Here is a 26,007-nt window from a genome sequence, read left to right as displayed (position 1 = left end):
TACCAGCGGCGGAAAATAGTAAATATCTGTGAGAAATATCTCTAGTAAAGAAACCATTGTTTATTTACCTTTCTGCGGTATGTAACTGAAATTGTGCAGCTTGTAATCTCGTTCTAAGAAGCATTTATAATAAATGAGGACGCATGCTGGTGGGGTTGAAACGCTCGTGGGCGTTGATCGTTTTGAATCGAACCGTTTCACCTTTCAACACTTAACTGTTAAGTATAACACCTACGCAAGTAATCGAAAGAATAATGGACCCGACTTCAAGAAAATGTATAAGTCGAATTTATAGTCGCAAACATATGATTAATTGTTTTCTTACAAAATTACCGCGGGACATTTAGGAATTTGTAATTATGAATCATAGAATAAAGTATTAAATGATTATACTACAATAGAATATTTCGCCTAAATGTGTCAAGTTGTAGTTATTATATAACGTTTAGAAAAAAAGTGAATTATGACGTTTACAGCACACATTAATCATTGTAACGCACACAAAAATAAATTGTAACACACAAAAAATTGTAGAAAAAATAATCATGATAATTGAAACTATAATTATTAATTGAATTAATAATTCCTATAATTATTTCCTCTGGTAGGGTACACTGGTACCCTGTAATATAATACTTGGTCCAGTTTGAATATTATGAGTCAATATTAAGGTGAGATTTAGAACCATGTAGTAATACTAAATATTGACTTCGAATTTCCTCATTTTGACGCTATTCAACATATTATTATATAGACCAGGGGTGGCCAACCTGCGGCTCGCGAGCCACATGCGGCTCTTTGAAGGATTATTTGCTGCTCTCGATAAATGTACCCGAGTTCCCTTTTCATTTTTGTGCTATTATATTTTTAAAAAATATTATCCTTCAGTAAGTGTTTCAAAATGTCTTTTAAATTGCTGAGAACAAATATAAAAGACTGAATGCAACATTGTTCAATTCAAGGTGAGTTTTCCATTTCCAATATAATTATGACACAAAAAGCATCTGGAGAATTAGAATTAATAGAGATGCAAGAAGATCAAGCTCTACAGTTAAAATATAAGTCGACGTTGATTACTGAATTTTGGAAATTTGTGCCAGAATCGAAGTATCCAGAATTAAAAAAGGCTGCGTGTCGAATTATTTCAATATTCGGAGCAACCTACTTATGTGAATCATTTTATTCCACTTTAAAATTCGTGAAATACAAACACCGATCAGTATTAACCAATCAGCATCTCAAAGAATTACTGAGAAGTGCTGTTACCAATTATTCACTAAATTTTAAAGAATTATCAAGAAGTAAAATAAATGTGTTTAATTTTAAATTCAATACACATATTTTGTACTTTTACTTATATGTTTTCAATAAATATAATTTCTGTAAAAAAAAGAATTTAATACCTTTTTTGCATACCTTTTAAAAACGTATTTAATTGCGGCTAGCGAAAAATTTTAAATTTTGAAAAATGGCTCGACTATGTAGAAGCTTGGCTACCCCTGATATATACTATACATACATAGTAACTTAAAGGGCGACATTATGAGTCCCCTAATAGACCTATAATTATTTCCCCTATTAGTGTACACTAGTATCTATCTATATTATATAAAACGCTAATACGTACGTATGTATGTATGTATCAATAAAACCGATGATATTTCTTTTCTCGCGCTAGCAACAGTTTTCATTTTTAATTGATTGGATTCGGCGCGCAAGAGCACGTAGTGAGCAACCAGATAACAATAACCAGAGTAAGCATTATCAGGTTGTTCAATTCAGATTCATGCACTAAAACATGACAATATTTAATTTAAACTCAATTAGGAATTAATTAATTAATTGAAGTGAGAATGATTTAAAAGGCCGCTGTTGAATTGATATTTTTCTACTGGGAGCTACCTACCTAAACGTCTAAAAAACGTTTAAGTGTTTGTATTGAATGCATTGAATTTTTTTATATTTCGCGTTTATTTATGCATTGAATTTTCACGCTTTAAAATGCAGAATATTAGTGAAGCAATATTTGATAATTTATTTTGCTAATATGTTTCTTATTTAGCTAATGTTTTGATTTTTTCACCATGTACAATCTAAATAGCTAATATACTTTTTTAAAAGCCAATAAGAACATTGGTAGAATTCTTCTGCATAAGTACAATACTATGTCTTTGATGATAAAATACTATGTCTTTGATGATAATATATTATGTCTTTGTGCTAGAACATTGTGCTCATTGGCGAGCGAGCGCAGCGAGCCATGGTTCACGGCGTGAACCACATAGGATTGCGTAGCAATTCTCGGGGGTTGGTGAGCGTTAGCGAGCAGGGGGCGGAGCCTCCTAGTCTGGTAATATAATACGTGGTCAAGTTTGAATATTGTAGCTCAATATGAAGGGGAGTTATGGGGCCATAAAATACAATACAGAATAATACAGAATATAATACAGAATATTGACTTCGAATTTCATTTTAACGCTATCATATATCTATACATACATAGTAACTTATAGGGCCACATTGTGTGCCCCCTATTAAGCCTAAAAATATATCCTCTGGTAGGGTACACTAGTACCCGGTAATATAATACGTGGTCCGGTTTGAATATTATGGTTCAATATTAAGGTGGTATATAGGACAATGTATTTTTATTATTTACATGCCTGATAAAGCTTAAATTCGATAAATACAATAATAAGACAACCAACAACTTTGTTGATAGGCTGATAGAAACAAACTTTTTGAACTTTAACGATACGGAAACTGTTAATACGCTAATTACCCAGGTAAATTGAGGAATATTCTTGATTCCGAACTTTAACTGATTACCCTAGTTAATCAACAGATTTGCTAAGTGATGTGCATATTTGCCACTCTCGAACTTATGAGGCAAAATATCTAACACACATTTTTTATAAGAAGTTCAATTTACATTATTGGTCTAATTTTCTTAAGCTAAATTTTTTCTTAACTCAAGTCGTTCATTTTAATGTCACTTACTTGCACTTTTTTTTCTTCAAAATATATCGTTTATACGTCTTGGTTATCGCATTTCCACTTTTGTTGTTCTGTGTAAATTAAAAAAAAAAAAAAGAAAATCTATACTGAAGTTAAGAAAAAATTTCACTACTTTCACACTTAAGTTAAGTAATTCATTATAAATTTAAAGCAACATTTTAAAGTTTATTTTCTCAAACGATTTAAAATTCCAAACAACCAAATGCCTTTTAAGAGAAAATTCAATTACTATTATTGAGTGATATCATATTACGTCTAACCATGAATGCTGATAAAATAAAAATTAAATAGCACATACTCATAAAGGCACCGGGTATAAATAAATAAAATTAAAAAAAATTGACGCGGACGTATTGAGCTTAAAGCCACCACTTAAGAATGCAAAATGCCGTTTAATATAGTCTGCACTTAACAATTTACTCTCAAAATGCTTTTAACGCAAACAATAGAGGCTTAAAATGCGTACAGCGACAGAATGTTTTATTCATGATACTACCCCCCCCCCCTTATTCAATGGCTTCACCTTTCATTTTTGACCTTTTTTGAGCGCGATCGAGTAATTTTACTCCTTTTTCTTTTAATTTGCTCAAGAGTTTTTCAATGCAAACCTTCTCGACATGTTAGGAAAAGGATTGGCTCAGACGATTTCCCCTATCTCATTTCGAACTTTTTTGTTCCTAGCCTGGTTTTAAGAGAACAAAAAAAAAGGGGGAAATTATAGTGGGCAGTCGTATTTTCTGCGAGAAAATTACATACAAAGATAAAAGAAGCTTCACTCAAACAACTAATTTCTTCAACTTTTACAAATTTGAATTTAAAAGATGTGTTGACACAAATTGAAAAACCTCCCTCCCCCCTGCTGTGTTCCTAGCGCTCTCCCCTTTATCAAAAATGGGACGGCAAGGTTGCTTTTGTGGCAGGTGTGTTTAAAAGGGTTTAAAACCTGCAGGTGAAAATTATCACCATAAAGAAACACCGAGTGTTAGCATTAGGCTTAAACACATTTTTTTTTAGAATATTCTAAAGCCTGATTATAGACACTATATAAATTCAGTTTTGTTAGAACCATATTATTTATAATTTAAAGCATTTTAAAAGCTATACCGGTAAGATTATGTTATCAAAAGGTTGTTTTTCATAACCAAAACATGTTTTTCAGCGTTCTTTAAAACCGCAATAAAGAATTTTAATAGCAGTGTAATATACAACTAGTATGTAGTTGCTTTGTTAGAGTCGCAAATTACAGCGTCTTATTTCAGAACATTTTGAATAGCACACTTTATAAAAGGGAATGACGTTAAAAAAACGAAATAATTTTTCTTGCTCAGTTTTGTTCAGTTGACAATCAAGCAAAAAAAAAAAGTATTTATCATACAGTTAAAATAGTTGCATATTACAAATAATTTCAAAAAGCATATTTTAGGCATGGAATTGAAGTTAGAAAACAAAATAGTTTTTTCAAACTTCAACAATCAAACTTTGGCTTTTTGAAAACGAGGTATCTGCTTTTTTTCTTCTTTTTTTCAATAATTGAGTAAATTAAATGTTGCACTTTTACATTATTAAGATACGAAGAATAAGGAAGAATCTAGCTGAAACAATTTGTTAAAAACCCAACTATTATGTCAGTAGTTATTAAGTTCGACTTCGACTGACTCCGGACGTGTATTACTCAGACTCTATTAAAATTTACAAAATTAATTAAATGTACACTAATAATTACAAGCAAGATTCGCATAAGTTTAATTTTATCACAGTGCAGAAACGTTTAACATTTATATAAAAAGGTGGCAACAGATTGGATACAGAAATAGAACGCTTCGCTTTAAAATATTTGTCGCTGTTGATTATTGTTTATTAAAATATTATTTTAATGTATATATTTAAAAAAATATATTCTAATAAACAATAATGAACAGCGACGATTATTAAAAAAATATTTTGTTAAACAATAATAAACAGCGACAATTATTTTGAAACGAAGCGTTCTATTTCTGTATTTAAACTGTTGCCACCTTTTTTTTAAAGAAATAGTTGTTGTCACCTTTTTCGAAATAATTTAAATTATTTAAAATCTCCAATTAGTGGCAAAAACAGAACAATTTTTCAACAATTGGAGATTTTAAATAATTTCAAATTTGCAAGCAGAACGATATATTGTATCGAAATATGAATTAATTCACCGTATTATTTTTAATTAATAATATTAATTATTCCTCGAAGATTATATTTCACATTAAATAACCAGATATTTTTTAAACATTATTCTTTTTAAAAGTATTTAATTTTGTTGATATTATACGAACTCACAATACAAATATCCAAACACTACACAATTTTAATACATTCTAATAATTTCAGATTCTAAAATTTTGTAACACAATATACGATATCAACATTATGCCTCATTACTTCTAGTTTCATTTCTTCTTCAACAGAGCATTTTTTCAGAAGAATAAGAATAAAATTCTTCTTTGGCAAAATTCCAGAAAGTATAGAATAAGCAACAATGGGCAATAAACATTGTTACGAAGTTCACTGAATAGGATTAATTCAGACTCTGCTTATTTTACTTTTTTTTCCCCTCACTTGTTGCCAACAGACAACTACAATTGTGATAAATAACAGCTAATTGGGTCTCTAGCGAACATTTGCAATCATTTCTTACTTCTTGATTCATTCCGCGTCGACGTTTTTCTGCGTTTTTATTAATATTTTAAGACGTATAATTAAATTAAGGCTTAAATTGGTCGATATTAATTTATTATCAATGCACGTGAGTTTAATTGAAATTGTAATACCTCGCCAATAATTTGCAAATCATTTTGCGAAACGTTGTGATGCAATCAAATTATTTCCTTGATATTGGCATATATAGGTCAGGCAGGGGCAAAACTAGGAAATTTTGCGACTGACCAGGGGCCAGTTGTAGCATTTAAGCAGTGGCCACATTTAAAAACTTATGGCCACTTATTTATTTTAAAAGAAAAATTTAAAATTTCAAACAGTTAAAAAAAACTCTTAATATTAAAATTCGAAGGCATTTCAATATATGGTAAACATGACGAAATTAATTTCTAAAAGGAAAAAAGTTTTTTCAGAAACATATAAATTAGTAGTCTGAATAATGTAACAAATTTAAAATAAATCCATATTTCTTAGAAAACTGTAATAACAAAATGCACACAGCGGGAATTTTCTCCGAAAAAAGGAGTTGGTTGTAACTGGCTGACGATTTTTTTTAAACGGCCATTTGTTAAATTCCCAGTAACCGATGATGACCGATAATTTTATACCGTACATTTTTTTCATATATATATATAAAATCGTTGTTGAACAGTCGACCCAATTTTGAGTTTACAACTACCGATGTTCTACTCCGCAGTTTTGTAATGTTAAACTCAATCCAGAAGACAAAAAAACTCATGGATCAAATATTAGGAGATATTTGCTTTCGTGGAGGACTTTTTGATAGAACCAATCCATATTTGCGTTGCATCGGGAGGAAAATCACGAAAACCTCCCAGGGTTAGCCCGACGGCAAGGGAACTCTAACCCATGCTCCGTTTATCGCTGAGCATATTTTACGTCAGCACTGCAGTCGGTGTAAAGGGTGTGGAATTCATATCAACCAGCTATCGCTGGGATTAAAATTAGTGTCCTCTCATTGGGAAAAGTGTAACCATAGGTATTGATTTATTATGGAAACTTGGAGTGTGACCCTGACTGATTTAGCGTGTCTTCGGGCGGCGGGGAACGAACTCACGACCACTCGCACATAGACCCAACACCCTACCAGTCAAGCTATCCCAGCCTGATCGGATTTCAATGCGAGCCGGGTGCGGATATCGTATCGACCTACCATCGGCGAGCCCGGTGCGCTTCCTTAAGAGGCGAAGCTCTCGTTCCCCTAAGAAACTACGGCTCTGAATACGTTATTTGAAATGAATATGTTTTGAGTGTTACGTTATAAATATAGCAATTTAAATTTTTTTTTAAATAGCATTCCTGCAAAAGCACGTATCGAACCAATGGATGATTTAGTTATAAGTCCCACAATTTCGTGACCAACAGCATAATTATGGTAATGTGGTCAGTATTTACCACAAAACGTCTTCACTTCCAACGCAATCGATCCGAGGTCCCCATCGATCTTCAAGCCAACACCGGGAATCGAGCTCCATTTCTTCACAATGACAGCTTAGTGGCTTTAACCACAGAGCCTTTGCGGTAAGGGTTCGCTGAATATTCAACCTCGTCTTCTTGCAATTATTTAGCTCTCTTTAAGAAATTTGCTGTCTTCCCCCTATTCCCGCGATGTTTTTCCATGCCATCGTCTGTCCCAGTTTGAATTCAAGAATTGTTGTTTCTCCCCCCTCCCGAAAAAAAAAATTCTTTAAATTAGCCAGATTTATTGAAAGAAGAAATTTGTTGAGCGTGATATTTTATGTCCGAAGAATGATTTTTCGATAAAAACGAATATCTTACTTAAGATTATGCGCAAGGGAAATTTATCGTAATCCATTGACTCAAAGAAATTTTATCTTCAAAATATTTTGTTCCGCGAGATTATGTATACCAGTTGTATTTTACCAACAAAATGTTTTGTTTCATGACATCGTATACCTGTGATGTTTCATCAACAAAATAATTTGATTCGAGAGATTATGTACTGATAATATTTTATCTTCAAAATATTTTGTTCCGCGATATTATATATACCAGTTGTATTTTATCAACGAAATGTTTTGTTTCAACAACAAAATAATTTGATTCGAGAGATTATGTACCGATGATATTTTATCCTCATATATTTTGTTCCGCGAAATTATGTATTCCCGAAATATTTTATCAACAAAATCTTTAGTTCCGTGAAATAATGAACACTAAGAATATTTTTTTAACGAAATATTTTGTTCTGCGAGATTCAGTACACAAAGGATTCTTTTTTAACAAAATATTTTGTATAATTTGTACTCGAAATTATATAGCCAGAGATATTTTGTTTACAAAATACGTTGTTTTGCGAAACTATGTACCAAGGATATTTTATTTACAAATTATTATTTTTTTATTTGTACCGCCAGATTATGTGTCAGTTATATTTCAGTAACCAAATGTTTTGTAAATTTTGATAAATATCAAAAAATATTTTGTTCCAAGTTATACTGTCAACAAAACATTTTTTTCACAAGATAAGTGATGTTTTATCAACAAAATGTTTTGCTCCAAGATACAATGTATCAACCATGTTATATGTATTAAACATTTGACAAAAGTTTAAACAAAAAACTTTCAAACAGAACATTTAAACAAAACTTTGCTTACATATTTAGTTTCATGCACAACTAATTTCTTTTTGTAACGCCTACAAACGATAGCGAAAATTAAAAATAAAAAAAAGGTGGATTGACGTAAAGAATTTCACGTCTAAACATCATTTAACAACAGAAAGATGGTCATTGTTACTGGAATTAATACCTTCGACTGATCACGTTTGTTTCTTACGTCCCTTCCACACCTACCCCTCTCCACCCTTTTTCATTCTTTTATTTTTTTTTTAATTTTATTTATCGTTTTCTTTGTGGTTGATTTAATTACGACCCGCGGGAAAACGATTACGCGAGTTTTTGGCAGAGGTAAGAACAAGACTATGTTTTTGTGTGTTTTCATTTTCGAATTTTTGTTTTTCGTGTCTTTAATAAATTATCTTTCGTGACGATTTTTAATAACCTAGTAATTAACCAAAGCGACCTGCTACTTGTTCGCCAATCCTCGTACCACGCCACTTTCAATTAGGTTCTCTTTGATTTCAGCCTGAATTCCTAGGAGGGAATAAGAATATCTTTTTCTTTTTTTTATTTCTTGAATTGATATTAATTTTCTCAACTCCGATAGCTTTGTTATACATTTTATTTGTTACTATTTTCACATTTTTTTTTCCACCGATAGATCTTGTCTGTAGTTTTTTTTTTAGAAGAAAATATTGTATATTTAAATTAAATTTAGATAGTAATTTTTTTTAAGATTTGCAAGTTTTGTGCGTTATATTAACACTACTTTTAATACTCATTGCATCATTAAAATGCTATTTTACAGTTTTCTAAAATTAATTAAATTTATTGCAAGATATAAAATCAACCTCTTTTTTTTAATGTTTAAATGTGAAATAACCAATGGATAATAGAGCAGTTGTTATCTTTTGATAAAGTGTAGAAAAGCTGGCAAATTTTCTGTCAGAAATCTGTGTTAAGTAGCTTTGAGATTTAACACAAATTGAAAACTACAATATAAGATCTACTACTATATTGGAAAACTACGGCTTGGCTATATTTTGCAGGAAATATGTACAAAGCACGATTCAGATATTACAAAAAATGAAAACTATAAGAACTACTAGGTTATTAAAAGCTACGGCTTGCATAGTTTCTAAAAGAGATCTGCGTAATGCAGCGTTGAGATTTCCCGCAAATTGAAAACTACAATCTAAGAATTACTACTGTATTGGAAACAACTGCTTGCGTATTTTCTGTAAGAAGTATGTATAAAGTAGCTTTTATATATCACGATAAATGAAAACAATCAGAAGTACTACTATATTGAAAACTACTGCTTGCATATTTTGTGTAAGAAATTTGTGTAAAATCGTATTCACTTATAACAAAAAGTAAAAACTATCAGAACTACTATTATATTGAAAACTAATACTTGCATATTTCGTGAAAGAAATCTATGTAAAATTGTATTCACTTATTACAAAAACTGAAAACTATCAGAACTACTACGATATTGAAAACTACTACTTGCGTATTTTGTGGAAGAAATCTGTGTAAAGTCGTATTCACTTATTACAAAAAGTGAAAATTATGAGAACTACGAAAATTATGAGATATTGAAAGCTTCTGCTTGCATACTTTCTGAAAGAAATATGTCTAAAGAATATGTATTCGCCGATAAAGGAGATGTTAAAAATTTCTTCAGAAAATGCTACACATTGTGATGTAATACATAATGTGACAATCGACTTAAAATTTTATATTTTAGACAAAATTCATGACTCCTTTGAAAAAATAAACTGTTGTAAAAAAGCTCAGCAACTACATATAGTGAAACGGAAACGGGAAAATTACTTACATTAAATTGATGAAGAGATAATAAATTCATAGTCATAAATTCCAATGAATAATACATATCACCTTATTCATAATTTCGCTTTTTTCTTTTAAATCTCCAAACCATAAAAGAAAAATTGACAAAATATGCGAGTTTGATTCCCCCCCCCCCAGTGAAACATTAAGCTGCAGCTTAAAAAAATTACAGAAACGTTAACACAAAGGCAGCAACATCGCATGTTTTTTTCATAAAATAAAATTTATATGATCTCAACGTATTTATGATTTTTGATCCATTCTGTTTACGGGCACATTCCTTCGAAATAAGAGAAGCCTGAATTAAATTTAGAGAACAAAAGAGTATTTGCATACTTAAATTAAATCAGTTTTAGTAAAGGCATTCAGTTGATGTTATCATAGCTTCATTACCTTTGTAGTTTGTGTACATTTAATTAGGCTGGCTTTTCGGCAGAGGAGGATTTTGGGGGAGGATGTTATTAATTCGGTGGTAGAATGAGATAAAAGTTCTAATGAAGCAGAAATTCATTTAGGTTCGTTTTCTTTGTAATAATGAAGATTCGGTGACGTAAACAAATGGTTGAATAGTAACCTTTGATTAGCAAGCGAAAGAAAAGCTCTGAAAAATAATTCGAAGAAAAATAGGAGTGTTACTGAGTAAAAAAAAGTTTTTGTAAAAAAACACGCTGTAAAAAAATTATGTTAAAATCTCATTATGGAAAAACGTACTGTCCCATCATGGAAAAACGCACTGTAATAGTCATCAATCAGAAATACAGCTTACATAAGTAATAATAAAAAGCAGTGCTACAACGTAGAATAATAATAAAATCAAAAAGCAGACGACATTTTTGGAACTATTTTGGAGTTGACTATTTCGGACAGAGTATTTGAGAAGTATAAAACATATAGTTTTTGTTGAAAAATGCGAACTACCAGTTGTAGAATAAATGAAAAGATTAACAAAATGAAAAATAAGGAGTAAAACATTAGCAAGCGAAAGAAAAAAACACTGAAAAATAATTCAAAGAAAAATAGAAGTATTAAACTGTAAAAAAAAAATACACTGTAAAAAAGTTTCGAAAAAATTATGGAGAAATGTTCTGTAATAGCCACCAGAAGCAAAGGCTTACATAAGCAATAATAAAAAGCTGTGTAACAGCGTAGAATAAAAATTTAAAAAAAAGCGGACGACATTTTTGGAACTAATTTGGAGTTGACTAATTCGGACAGAGTATTTGTGAAGTATAAAACATATAGTTTTTGTTGAGAAATGTTGACTACCAGTTACAGAATAAAAAAAAAAAATTAACAAAATAAAAAATAAAGAGAAAAAAATAAGAAAACATAAAAAATAAAACAAAAAATTTAAGTTTAATTAGGCCTGATTTCATCTTCTGGAAATCGTTTGAATGGATGGAATCATTAGCGTCTTCTTTAAGTTAAAAACGGTGAAAAGCTTCCTTGATATTTAAATAAATGTTAATTTATTTATACTGGATTTTCAATTTCATTTAGGGTGCTAGTAAGTTTTACAATAAATGTCATATTTACCATAAAAAATACGATACAGAAAAATAGAAAAAACACGATTAAATGACCGAAAACACTTAACTATCATTCTTATCGTTTAAAACCTGTTTAACAGCCTAGTGTACTAACTCTGCATCATCCAGTCATATAGAGTAAATAGTTTTAAAATCAAATATAATGTGTTGGAAAACTAGTCATAGCTGACAAAAAAATGCTACAATAGCAATGTTTTTACACTAAACTATACTTTTTCCATGCATTTACTACAAACTGAAAATGCTACTGTGGAGATTGCGTTTTACAGAAATATTTAAACTTAAGGAATTCTCAAAATTTTTACAGTGATAGATCTGATGTATCTATTGTGCGTGCGCGACCATGGTTGGTGAGAATAGATTATAGACGCTAATAGCACCAGTAGTACGATTCAGGGCTAAAGAGAATAGAAGGGCTGGTTCACTCCTTTGAAGTAGCTCTCGCCGCGCCAATCCTCCTATTTTCTCCAGTGACGTCACTTTAGCGCAAAGCTCGCACTTTTACTTCAAGAACGGAGCGTTCGGCCTTACTATCTCTTACTAATATTGGAGCATTTCTTTTTGCGAGATATTCTAAGACATTTGTTATTTTCTATAATGACTTTCCTCAGTTTTTGCAGTGAATTTACAAGAAATTAAAACTATTATAGAAATGCCAGTTTGCGCGATTGCAACTTGAAAAAATTTTGATAGAAAAACAAATGAAAAAAAATATAATTTTCCGAGTGTTCTCTAAAGTAAATGAACAACTATGTAAAGAATGGATTCCGAAATGACACAGTTGATATAAAACAGTAATACGTTTATTCTGTCGTTAAGAACTTTTATAAAAATTCATTATCTAAATAGAAACCACCTCGTCACTTCAAAAAGAAAGGCAGGTGAAAAAAATTAAAAAATGGATAAAGTCAAAGAAAATTAAAATGTAAATAAAAAGTATAAATAAAATATATAGTACATAGTTGGAATTCTCTTAATTTCATAACATAATTTTCAATGTAGTTATTCTAAATATTTATGATTTTTTTTAAAAATTATATTCTCTTAAATTTAAATATCTATAAATTATATCATCGTAAATTTAAATATCTATAAACAATTGTAAAATTTCTAATGTCATTATGAACCTAAATTATTATTTTGTTTCAATAATTAGCGTTTAAGGTTGATGTTTCCTAATGATTAAGTATGAACAAATTGCTATTAACGGCATATTTTAAAATCAGGTAATCTAAATTTAACTCAACTTATTGTTATAAAAGAATACGTAGATAATAAAGTGTCGATATATGCTTTCATTTTTTTAAATAATTAAAGTTAAAACTAAACTTTGTAAAATAAAGTATTTATAGTGTCATTTTCGCCAACTAGTAAAACATTTTTATAAGTTTAAAATGGCATTTTTTTTAATATAATGGCCAAGAAAGTTTTTTTGAACTATGTTTATGAACGGAAATGATGTGTTAATTACGTAAAGTTTGAAAGCTAATAACCAGAAAAAGTCTAACTTATTTTTACAAAGAGAAAGATGCAAAGTTATCATATCTTTGCTTGCGATCTCCGAGATCTGTGGACACAGTGACGTCATGAGGAGGGAAATCGTAGCTTCAGCTCTAAGAGCGGAGTGAACTAGCCCTTCTATTTTCTTTAGCCCTGAGTACGATTGGCATCGACCTGATAGTTTTTGATATGAGAACTAAGATGAAGCGCGTAGACATGACCGAAACACCCACTCATTACAAAAAAATTATTTGAAATCAACTAATGACTAATATTAATGATTTCAGCAGAGAATACTTTTTTCACCAGAACGAAATTTTCAAATTAATTATTCAAAAAAATAGTTCTATACAGCTTTAAAGTGGAATGGAATTTTTTTTATAGTTCACCATAAATGAGAATTTTTAATTCTATTTTTTTAAAGAAATAATGTATTACTTTTTATGTTTGTTAAAAAATATAATTCCGTCTTTTTGATGCCGAGAATATTACTTTTACTGTCCTCATAATAAGCCTGCCAGAAAATAAATGTATTTTAAGTTTCCCAGTTTTCCAAAATGCATATTAAAAAATATTCTTTTTTTAAGAAATTGTATTATTTTGTTACGCTCTCTGAATGCAAATTTAATATTATTTTTTTCTTTTTTTTTAAAAAAAGGCTGAAATCTGCATTAGCATATATTTAAAACTTAGGTAGAAATGATGAAAATTCATTCCCGTTTTTATTATTGTTTTTTCTCGTTTATCCTCTAATTCCTCAATAGCAGTGGGAAAAATGACGTCTATAACGATCTTTTGATGCGAAGTAGTGACGTCATTAAAAGAGCATCGAAAACCTGTAGAAACATGTCAGAAAAATAAATAATTTTTTACGTGCATAAAAAAAATCATTATATTTTTTTGTGAAGGTGGAAAAAAGGCGAGAAAATTGAAAAATCGATGATTTTATTCTGCGTCGCTTTTAATCTAAGAATCATTTATTTTGAAGTGCGACAAAAAGTCGAATAAAAAAAACTATTAAAGTTTTCCTCGAAGAAATGTTTGTTTGCAACGAAGTATTGAAATGCAATATTTATGAATTAATTATATTTTTCCCCGTTCTTAAAGTGTAAAATGATGGTTTGTAAAAGCGTATAATTTCTCTCTGCAGTATCAATTTTAGAAATGAACATTGCTATAGTTTGCTACTTGAAGGTTATTTTCATGAAATCAAATCTACAGAATTCTGATAGGTCCCAAAAAATAAAGCTATAAGAAAAAACAAAATATAAACAATGATTAATACTACAAGAATACGGTCTACTAGAACCATGTTTACATATTTACTTAAATAATAATAATGCTAAAGACAACTTTCAAATTTTGCACACCTTGCAAACCATTGTTTTCTTTTAGAAATATCACGTCAAAATTATTTAAGAAATATTGCTCAACTTACAAACCTAAATTTTCTATTAGAAATATGCCAAAATAACAAAACAAATTTTGCTCAACTTACAAACCTAAATTTTTTATTAGAAATATGCCAAAATAACAAAACAAATTTTGCTCAACTTATAAAATAGCGTTTTTATGAGCAACAATGTGTCAAAATTAACTAGCTAATATAGCTCAACTTACAAACTTGTGAATTCTATAGGAAATATAGTGTAAAAATTATCAAACTAATTCTACTCTACTTATTAACTTAAGTTTTCTGTAAGAAATATGAAAAAATAACAACACAAAATTTATTCAACTTATAAAATAGCGTTTTTAGGAGAAATATCGTATCAAAATTAACTAACAAATATAGCTCAACTTACGAACTTGTGTTTTCTATAGGCAAGATCGAGTAAAAATTATCTAACAAATTTTACTCTACTTGCAAAATTAAGTTTTCGATAAGAAATATGCTAAAATAACCCCACAAAATTCGTTCAGCTTATTAAATAACGTTTTTATGAGAAATATCGTGTCAAAATTAACTAGCTAATGTAGCTCCACTTACAAAGTTGTGTTTTCTACAGGAAATATCGTGTGAAAATTATTTAACTAATTTGACTCTACTTACAAACTTAAGTTTCCTATGAGAAATATGCAAAAATAACCCCACAAATTTTGTTCAACTTATAAACTAGCGTTTTTATGAGAAATGTGTCAAAACTAACAAATATAGCTTAATTCGCAAACTTGTGTTTTTTATACGAAATATCGTGTACATATTATCTAACTAATTTTACTCTACTTACAAACTAATAGTGTTTTCTATTAGAAATATCATATTAAAAATATCATATAAGTTTTAAGCAGATGGAAAATAGTAATTTCTTAAAATAGTTTTAGGTCAAAATTATCTCACAAAATTCGCAAGATTAAAAATTAGTATTTTTTATGAGAAAAATCATGTCTAAGTTATCTGTAAAATTAAATACAACTTATAGATTAATATTTTATAAAAGAAATGTAATACAAAAGTCATAAAAAATATATAAAAATTTTCGAAACTCATAAACTAGTGTCTTTCTGTGAGAAATGTCAAGTCATGTAAATAACTTTTGTACTAATGATCGTATTTTCGACTGTTTAAAATATATCCTAATTTTTCAAATAAGCTGATTAATTAGATCTAACTACTAAGTTATGGAACCAGTCATAAAAATATACTTTCTTTGAAAAAGCTAATCTTTTTTTGACTGATTTGGATTTTTTATTATCAAGAAATGGGGGTGGCCGTCATCGGGAAAAAATGGTCCCAGTAGTTTATTCAGGATAGCATTTGAATATTTCAGCTCTTTAATAATAATTTCACTTTTCGCTTATTTATATTATTTTTTGCTGTTATTTTTTTTATACTTCAAGAAGTTTTGAGTTAATCGAAAAAATTTTTCGCAAAATTATAAAAATCATCTAATTTTACTCTACTTACGAATAATACTGTTAGAAATATCATATTAAAAATATCGTGCTAGTTTTTAACAGCTGAAAAATAGTAATTTCTTCAAAAAATTTTACGTCAAAATTATCTTACAAATTTCGCAAGATTGTAAATTAATGTTTTCTGTAAAGAATATCATATATGGGTCATTCTCACGAAAACTGTCATTTTTCAGTTCATAAAATCCCAAAAAAGTAAAGTGAATAAAAAGCTCTGAAACTTTTTATATTAATAGAAATATGTAATGGCATTATAAAGAAAGTATATATCCTATAAATTATACTTAATATTTAAATTAATTAATTTTTTAAATAATTAATTTATAATTAATTTATAATAATTAATTAATTTAATAAATTAATTTATTAATTTTTTAATTTATTTTTCAAATTAATTAATAAGTAAATTAATTATTTTCAGTATTTAAAAAGTGAGGGAATGACACTAATAGTGAGGAAATGATATTTTATTTTAATACATGTTTTTATCTAAGTTACATCTACCTAAAGTTTGAAAATGATAACATACTAAGTATATCTAATATTTATTATAATTTAGTCTTATATATTTAATAGTTTTTACAGGTTTGTGAAATAAAATTGGCTGGCACGATTGAACAAAAAAAAATTGATAATATACTCATCTTGAATCATTCCCTCACTTCAGCGTCATTCCCTCACTTTATATACTAGTGAGGGAATGACGAATTCAATAAAATTTAAAAATAACAGTTAGGCCTAATTAATTTCTGAAGTCAATCACATACAATTATATTCATACAAGAAAGCAACATATAGTTATCCACTATCTCGATGAAGTTGTATTTTATTTTACTCTAAAAAATGACATGAGAGAATGACAAATGTAAAAAATTTTACCTGGTTTGATTCATTCAAATTTATTCCACAGCAAAGCTTCTTTAAGTTGAAGATGGAAACATACTGCAATTTTGTTCTATGATGCCAGTTGTTAACTTCTGAAGTTTTTATTAAAATATTTTTATTCTAAGAAGATTGCAGGTGATAAGAACATTGTTGTGAGGGAATGACGCGAAACACTGGGGACAAAGTTTAAAATAGTGCTGTGTTAATATTTTTATCAGAAATTAAATAAAAATTGATTTTCTGAATTCTATATTTCAGTATTCTGAAATAAAAAACCAGAATTTGTAAAAAAAAAAAAAATTTATTTCAGAAACAATTTTTTTTCTTTTTTTAAATCAGCAGTGGGGACAAGTGAGGGAATGACATATTGGTATATTTTAATTACCTAAAATAAATAAAAAATAAAAATTGATAATTTTATTTTTATTCTTTTGTTAGCTTGCATTCCGAAGGACACTTTCCCTGATTTTTTTTTTTTCGTAAGCTGTAAAACAAATATAAAATATACTGGGGACATGAAAATGACTTTTTTTGTGAGAATGACCCATATCTAAGTTATCTTCTAAATTTCTTACAACTTATAGACTAATATTTTATGTAAGAAATATAATGCAAAAGTCATAACTAAAATAGCAAATTTTCGAAACTTAAAAACCAGTGTCTTTAAGGGGGAAATGCCATGCCAAAATTATACAATAAAATTTTCAAAAATTTTCACGCTGATGTTCTTTATAAGGAATATCATATTAAAACATCTATAATATGCAGTTTTAAAAAATATATTTCTATATATAATTCTTCAAAAAATATGTATAGAAAAAATATTTTTTAAAAATATATGTAGAAAAAATATTTTTTAAAAAATAAATATTTAAAAAAATATATATATTTTTAAAAAATTTATGATATATGTTTTTGAAATATATATTACAAATAAAAATTATAGATACATTATATACATATTTTGACATATAAAAAAATATAACATATATTTTTAAAAAATATATTTCTATCTATATTTTTAAAAAAAATATATATAGAAAAAATATTTTTTTAAATATATTTTTAAAAAAAATATAGAGAGAAAAAATATTTTTTTAAATATATTTTTACGTATATTTTTAAAAAAATATACGTAGAAAAAATATTTTTTTAAAAATATACATTGAAAAAATATATATATTTTTTTTGAAAAATATACTTTCTGTAAGGAATATAATTTCTGCACTTCTATAAAGTAGCATTTTCTGTAACAAATACCAATTCAAAAATACTTTATATTTGAAAGTCGATTAAAAGGGCAAGGTGAGAAAATTTTCCGCAACTTTTTGCACAAATATAGCATTATTTCAGTTTAACTAACTCCTTTTATGATTTTACAGATTATCTCACCATCTGTTCATCTAAAAGTGAGGGGGGGAAATCTACAAAACCAGTTTCAAAGGAAGAAAAGTCCATCCTAAGAAAATAATAATAATAATAATAAAAAAAACAGGAAAGAAAGAGTTGTATAGATTCGTATAAAAAAGGGATATAAAAAAAAAGAAAGTTTGTTCAACAGTAAAGGGTTATTGCCTTCGTTTTGCGGATATAAATATTTTAAAAGTTGCCACCTTCTTAGGGCGGTCAGCACTCCAAATTACAACTTTCTTTTTTTCTTCAATCAATGTTTCATTCACGTTTTCAATGGAGACATTAAAACAACGTTTCAAAAATCTTTCTTTATAGTTTTTTTTTTTAACTTAAAGTATGCCATTAAAATATAAGAGTTAAAAAGAAGTGGTTGAGAGTTGGAATTTATTTAATAATAAATATCTTATTTTAATATAAATACAGTAAGACAAATATAAGTAAAATTTAGTATTAATGTGTCCGTTTATTGCTATCTATTTCTCTCTCGCTTCAGTACTGCAGTAAGAACGCGTTATAAAACAAAATCCCTCTATTTACGGTTTTATCTCAATTTACGCTACTGTTTTCACATTTTGTAATCTGGCAATCTTATAACGAAAATATTTTAAATCAATCTTGAAAATTTTCCCGTTCATGTAAATTCATTTAAATTCGCTACTGGGTTTATAGATTTCGTGTTATGTTTTGTTCTGTTTTCTCTTTAAATTATATTTTCAGCTTTTTTTTTATGTTTTATTATTGTTTAATGTGTTCTATTCTATTTTTTTTTTTTAAATTTTTAAGTGCTCCTCACACTATTGTATTGATATATTTTGCTTATGCTATATTGATGAAATATTAGAAAGCACTCCTTTTTACCGATATGGTCGAGTAAGCTGATGAAGAGATTGTATTTTTTTTCGGATTTTTTATTAAATTTTTTCTTTTATTTTTTCATTATTCTTTAATTTTTTTCCCTTAATTTTCTTCGTCTTTCTCTTTTTTGTTTTTGTCCTTTTTGAATTCATTTATTATGCACTTGGCCAGTGTCCAAGAGTTTGTGGGTTCGATCCTCGCCGGCCGGAGACTCTCCGTGTTGTAAATGGTGACTGATGCACGATAAATCTGTCGAGTCACGAAGTCCTCCATGCTCCCATTACAAATCATACCTCTGGGGGTACTTGATCAAGGACCTTCCTCGTTTTCTGGATTGATTCATAATTACAGGGCTACGGGGTTGAACATTAGTAGTCGTAAACCCAAAACTGGGTCGGCTGTTCAACGACGGATATATATATATATATATATATATATATATATATATATATATATATATATATAATGAATTATATTCATAAAAATATTCATTAAACGTTAATTAGATTCAAGATTTAATGCATGATTACGAAACCTTTTGAAAGTAAATATTTTAATAACGAAAATTGACTTCTTAAAATTCATAAATTCTGCTTTCAGTATTTATAACGTCACCAAATTTGTTCCAAATGAGCCACAATGTTGTGGAGGGAGGGTAATTAGAGGAATTTCTAAAACATTTCTTAAATTCGAATATCATTAATTTGATCGATTTTTCCGAAAATAGCGTTAGAAGAATGTCTTTTTGAAACTTCTTCCATTTCATTTATATTCCTTTATGCTGAGCCTCTCGGGTCATCTGCAGACGATAAAAATGTAAATATTCGATGATAAATGGTTGTTTGCACACATCATCGATTATTGTTCTCTTTTAGAATCGAATAACACTCGCGGCAGGAAATGAAAGTTTTTGAAGAATTACACAACTTTCGAACTCCTCTAGATCGTCAGGGAAAAAAAGGCGGGAATTCATTACTAATATTCAAAAGAGTGGGACACAGAATGAATAAGTCATTAAAGTCAAAGAGCACGTAATTTAAGAAAATGATGACAAAAGCACTCCCTGGCGGTAATAAAAAAAAACACCGTTGCGTATGATGTTTTGTTATTAAAATGCAACGATTAATGGTTAAAATTGCAAACTATTCTTTGTTCTTAAAACAAGTTCAGTGTTTCTAACTTTAAAAGGATGAAACAGTTAGCATAAAACTATGATTGTAATGATGGTTATTGAGCTTTAAAAGAATTTTAGGCTTCTGGTGAACTGTACTGAATATTTTGAATTGCTAGAGAACTTTGGAAAAACATGGTTTAGGAAAGTGATAACCATTTTTAAATTTTGATGAAAAATAACTTTCACGAGGTATTCTAGTAGGACTTTTAGAGTAACTTTTTAACATTTATAGCATTGAAGCACAATTTTCAAATAATTATAGTGTTGAGACCAGAGCCTAACTAAGGCAGGGGCATACGGGCAGTTGCCCCAGACCCCCACATCAGAGGGGGACCCCAAATCGAATGGAAAGTTTATTTTAAGTTTCCTTCATTAATGAATTTTTTTAAAACAAAATATCAGTACAGTTTAAAATCCATTTTATGTTAGCTTCTTCATTAATCTATCGTATTAACACAGAAAAATCTATATTTCGTATATATATGGCTTTCTAAGGCGGAATTCAGATAAATTTTCGCAATTACAATAGACAAATTTGGATAAACAAAAGTGCGGGATTCCGATTGGCTTAATTAAGATTGATGGCTTGATTAAGTAATTGCGAAAATTTGGCTGAATTCCTCCCTAATGCCAGCAAGGATATGAATTTTTTGCAGCTGGAGGACAAAGTTAGCAATCAGTTATCCCATGGTTGACATTTTTATACTTCTTTAATTCAGTTAATTTAAAGAAAATAATAGCTTAGTTAAAATAACATTGCTTTACATTTTCTAATTATAAATTTAAATATCTTTTTTTTGTCAAATTTTGGCTCTTCAGATGTGCTATTTCCCTTTAATGATGGACATAGAATTGTCAGAAAATCAATAAAATTGACAAAACGATATTTCGCCTGACCATTGAAGGGGGGGGGGACTTTATAACTATTTTAGGTTCAAGTCAATTTTCTTGTTATATATCTAGAATAATGAAGCTCATATAGAATAATGATGATGGTGAGGCTTAACTTTCAAGTATTTATAAATAAACATAGCGTTTAAATCCTTACATGGAATTGAAATATAACTTTCAAATTCTTATATAGTGTTGAAGCATAATTTTCAAACTCTTACAGAATGCTGAGAAAATTATTATTAATTAATATTTATCATTAATATTTTAGATAAATTTAACGTATTATTATCGCGAATGAAATAAAATTTTTCAAGTGAAAAGTTTTTCTGAATAATTTATCACACATTATTTACAAAGTAAATTTAGCGGCATTCAAAATTTTGACTAGTTAGAGAACTGACATTATAATTGGGGCACAAAATCTTACAAATCTACAGGTCTTGCAGCTTGATTTCATACTTGAAATAAGGCAGTTTATCATTTTCTGTGGCATTTGGCCTGAAGAGTGCTGTGGTAATTTCATACCTTTCTACTCCAACGAGTGTTGCGCACAATTATGCGCGTGTATTACAATTGTTGAATGGTTATTTGATTTGTATTGTATGATTGTATGTACATATCGAATTTCATTAAAGTCCGTCCAGCAGTTCTAGAGATAATCGACCAAGTCTGCAAATTCTCTTAATTTTTTACAGAAGTGTAGTTTTCTAACAAATTTAAATTTCGCAAAAAACTTGAGTTAAAATCATAAAATAAAATCGCTCACTCATCGCGTCAAATTTCAAAGCTGTTATTGCACCCCAGGGCAATTTTTGACACCAGTTTAACAGTTAATAATTTCGTAAATAATTATCCAATACTTAATTTTTTTTTAGTTCCACATATTTTCAATACATCTTCATAATTTCAAGTCTTAACGCTGCAAAACAAAATGTAATGCCAAGTTACTTTGGTTGCTTACTAAGTTGCTTACTTTTTTTTTTTTAATGTAAAGAAATTTTATTTTTATGACGATATGAATGGAAATACAATCTGAAACAAAATTTATTTAGATTAAAACGCACAAATCAGACCTTTAACGATCTATTTAAATTCCAATTTCAAGCCACTCTAGGTAATGCTAACATTTTTCAGAACGTCGAAACAGTTTTCCAAAAACCCCTTCCACGTTCTCTTTTATCATCTCTACACCATCCCCCGGAGATCCACAAGACTTACAGACCAGTCGGAAAGCAAACCCTAAAAAAGATTCGATTTTCTTAATGCTCTTCAAAAAATTGATCTTTTCCACCACCCCACCACCCCTTCCCTCACTTTCGGTTTTATTTTTAAAGAGTGGGTGGGTAGACAGAGGAGAGTGGAAGGTTCTTCATGCATAAATAACAATGATTTCCCTTATTAGTTCCAAACACCCCCTTCTCTCGATCTTCATCTGTTTCACTCGAACGTTCTATTTATTTTTCGTTCCATCTCAACTTTTTAGTGTACTCAAGGTAAAGACACAGTTAGCCAAAGGGTATATTTTACAGTGTTTTTGTTTTGAAGATTTTTCTTTCTAGTCTTGATTCACCTGTTATTTTTTCCCGCTTTTTAACTTCTTCCTCTTTCGAGTGTAAAATGTTTGATATCCTCCCACCCCCCTTTCCCTTTTCGTTCGATTCCCTTAGGGGTCTACATAGAATCAATCGGGCTACTTAATGTAATAGGAGGAGATATGGGGAAAAAGAGGGATTTAGGAGTAACTGTTTTTTTTTTTTTTTTTTTTTTTTTTAAGAATCTAGATTTTTTTAATTGACTTGTACGTTCGAAAATTGTGTTTTTGTAAGAGATCTGTTTATTTTGTTTATACTGAAATAGTGAAAAAAAAAAGTGGAGTAGTTTTGATAGGATTCGTACATTTGAATAAATAAACTAACTTCCTCAAGCTTCAAAATCAATAGGTTTAATTCCAGTTTCTTCTTGCATTTGACGTGTTGACAAATGAAATAAAAGCAGCAAGAGATAAGTTCAGACATATATATATATATATATATATATATATATATATATATATATATATATATATATATATATATATATATATATATATATATATATATATATATATATATATATATATATATATAGGTAGATAGATAAAGACAAAAACAATAAGAAGAAAAGAGAGAAAAACGAAGAAAATTGAGAAAAATAGTAAGTTTAATTTATTATAATAAAACATATAGAAAACATGGAAAATAATAAAAATTAATGAAAAGAGAAGAAGAATAATTATTAAAATTAAATTTTTTTAAAAATATTAAAAAAACATTTATTAAAAAACCGAAAACCAGAACAATGAAAAGATATAATCTCTTCATCAGCTAACACTATTATATTCGCAAAAAAGAGTGCTTTCTAATATTGTATAAATATGGACAAAGCAAAATATACAATAGTGTGAAGAGCACTAAAAAATTTGAAACAAACTAGAACACAGTAAGTAAAACAATATTATACCCAAAAAACAGAAAATAAAATGTAAAGAAAATACAGAACAAAACAAAAAAACAGAATCTATAAGGCGAGTAGCGAGTTCAAATAAACTTACATGTACCGGAGTCTTTCAAAAATGATATAGAATATTTTTGTACATTGCCAGATTACAAAATATGAAAACAGAAGAGCAAATTGAGTTAGAAGCGTAAATAGAGGGATTTTGTTGTATGGCGCGTTCTTATACTCAGTACTGAAGCGCGTTTGATTTGTTAGCTACCAAGGATTACCAAAAGGGATGTGCGCAAGGTAATAATCTTATACTGGCTAATTTAAAGAAGTTTATAGTTACAATTATATAATTATACAATTATATAATTATACAATTATATTATATAATCATATAATTAAACAATTTTAATGATTTTAAAAAATTAATATTTATTAAAAAAAAGAAGAGAGAGACATGATTTTCTTATTTTTCCTAATTTTATTTTTATCCTTATATTATGTATCAATCAATTGGTTATCTTTCATTTGGTTAATCTTGTGACAACATAAAAATATGTTTAAAAACAATGAAGTGTTTTGTTTGAGAATAATTATCTAATATATATAATTTTATTACGTGGCTCCCAAATTTTGGCTGCATTTCTTTTCCGCCGGTGGCAACGTTTGCTTCGTTTTGTTTACGGTACTATTTCTCTTACACGGCGAATCGACCCATGATTGCCGCTAAAAATGTCACATGCCAAATCTAGCTGAGGTGGCTCAACATATAGAGCTTTTAAAAACGGAAACTGAAATAACCAGAGAGCATCAGCTGCGGCAATCTCATACTATTAAGCTAGGCAGAAGTGAGTAGTCTTTGTCGATAGATCTCTATTTTAGTATTTTGCCGAAAGAGCTTTTTTTCACGAGTTTATATATTACGAATTTATTTGACGATTTTTGATTTATATCACGAATTATACTATAGCACATTTCTAAGAGGAATCTAAAACGAATTACACGTCATTTCTTTGAATTCAAATTTATTTTAATGACTTAGTATTTACTAAAAAGATGTAATTTTTTATTTAAAAAAAGTTTTTATATGGATTTGAATTATTGTTTTGAATTCTTAGAATTTTGTGCATTGCAATGTACCTAAGCTAGTAGAGAGCGAAACCATATAAGATTGTGTAGCAATTTTCGGGGGTTGGCGACGGTTAGCGAGCAGGGGACGCAGCCCACTAGTTTTAATAAAATCACTCATTAAAAAAGTATTATTTGTATATTATTAAATCACAATACGTTTAGTGGAGTTCTTTGTTAAAACTTGTAAGTGGAGTCCTTTGTGTTGCTTCGGACGTTAAAATCATATTGTTAAATCAGTTCTTTTCTCCAATGCTTTTTTTTTTTCGGTATTATTTTTCCTACTCATCATTATTGACCCCATCCCCAGTTGAAAAAAAGAGATATAAGCATTCATATAAATTCTTGTTAATAAGTAGTATTACCAGGCATTATTACCCTTTAATTACCACTTACAAAACCAGAAACCAATTTCTTGCATACTTTGTAACATTGCATTCAACGACATCAAAGAAGAATGTTCTATCGTCACATTAAGCACAAAGCCTCCGAAAAGTTCGAAGTGGGGAATTTTCGAAAGTGTAATTTTTCGCGCCATTACTTCTTGGGGAGGAAATGTCCCACAAATCGTTTGGTGGCACTTTTACACGTGTTCTTCAGGCGGCAAAGACACGTGTGGATAGAATGTCACGAGGATTTAGTGCTTGGGGTGGACGGAACGTTTTCGCACACTCTGTTCATTGCATAAATCTTTAATACAGTATTTTTTTTTTCATTCCGTACACCCACGCAAACACAGAAAGCGGAAACGGAAGTGATGCCACTTCTGCAAGAACTGAGTTGAATCCAATAATCCCAATGGTTTTATCCTCGTGGGATTTGGGGTACGATTTACAAACATTGCAAGGGTATGTTTTTACGCTTCTCAGAATATCGTATTCTTTTGGAGCTTTTTATTTTTTGTAAAGAGATTGGAAAATTCATTTGCTTTATTGATTAAAAAAGCTTTTTTTTTTTCAACTAAAAGCATGGTGCAACTAATTTGCCTTCAGATATAAACAAACAGCACTTAAAGTTAATAAATTATATTATAAAAATACTT

Source organism: Parasteatoda tepidariorum, chromosome 9 (genome assembly GCF_982258835.1).
Source record: "Parasteatoda tepidariorum strain Cologne lab strain chromosome 9, Ptep-v5.0, whole genome shotgun sequence".
NCBI classification, from domain to species: Eukaryota; Metazoa; Arthropoda; class Arachnida; order Araneae; family Theridiidae; genus Parasteatoda; species Parasteatoda tepidariorum.
The sequence above is the reverse complement of the archived record's forward strand: the minus strand, read 5'-3'. Positions refer to the sequence as shown.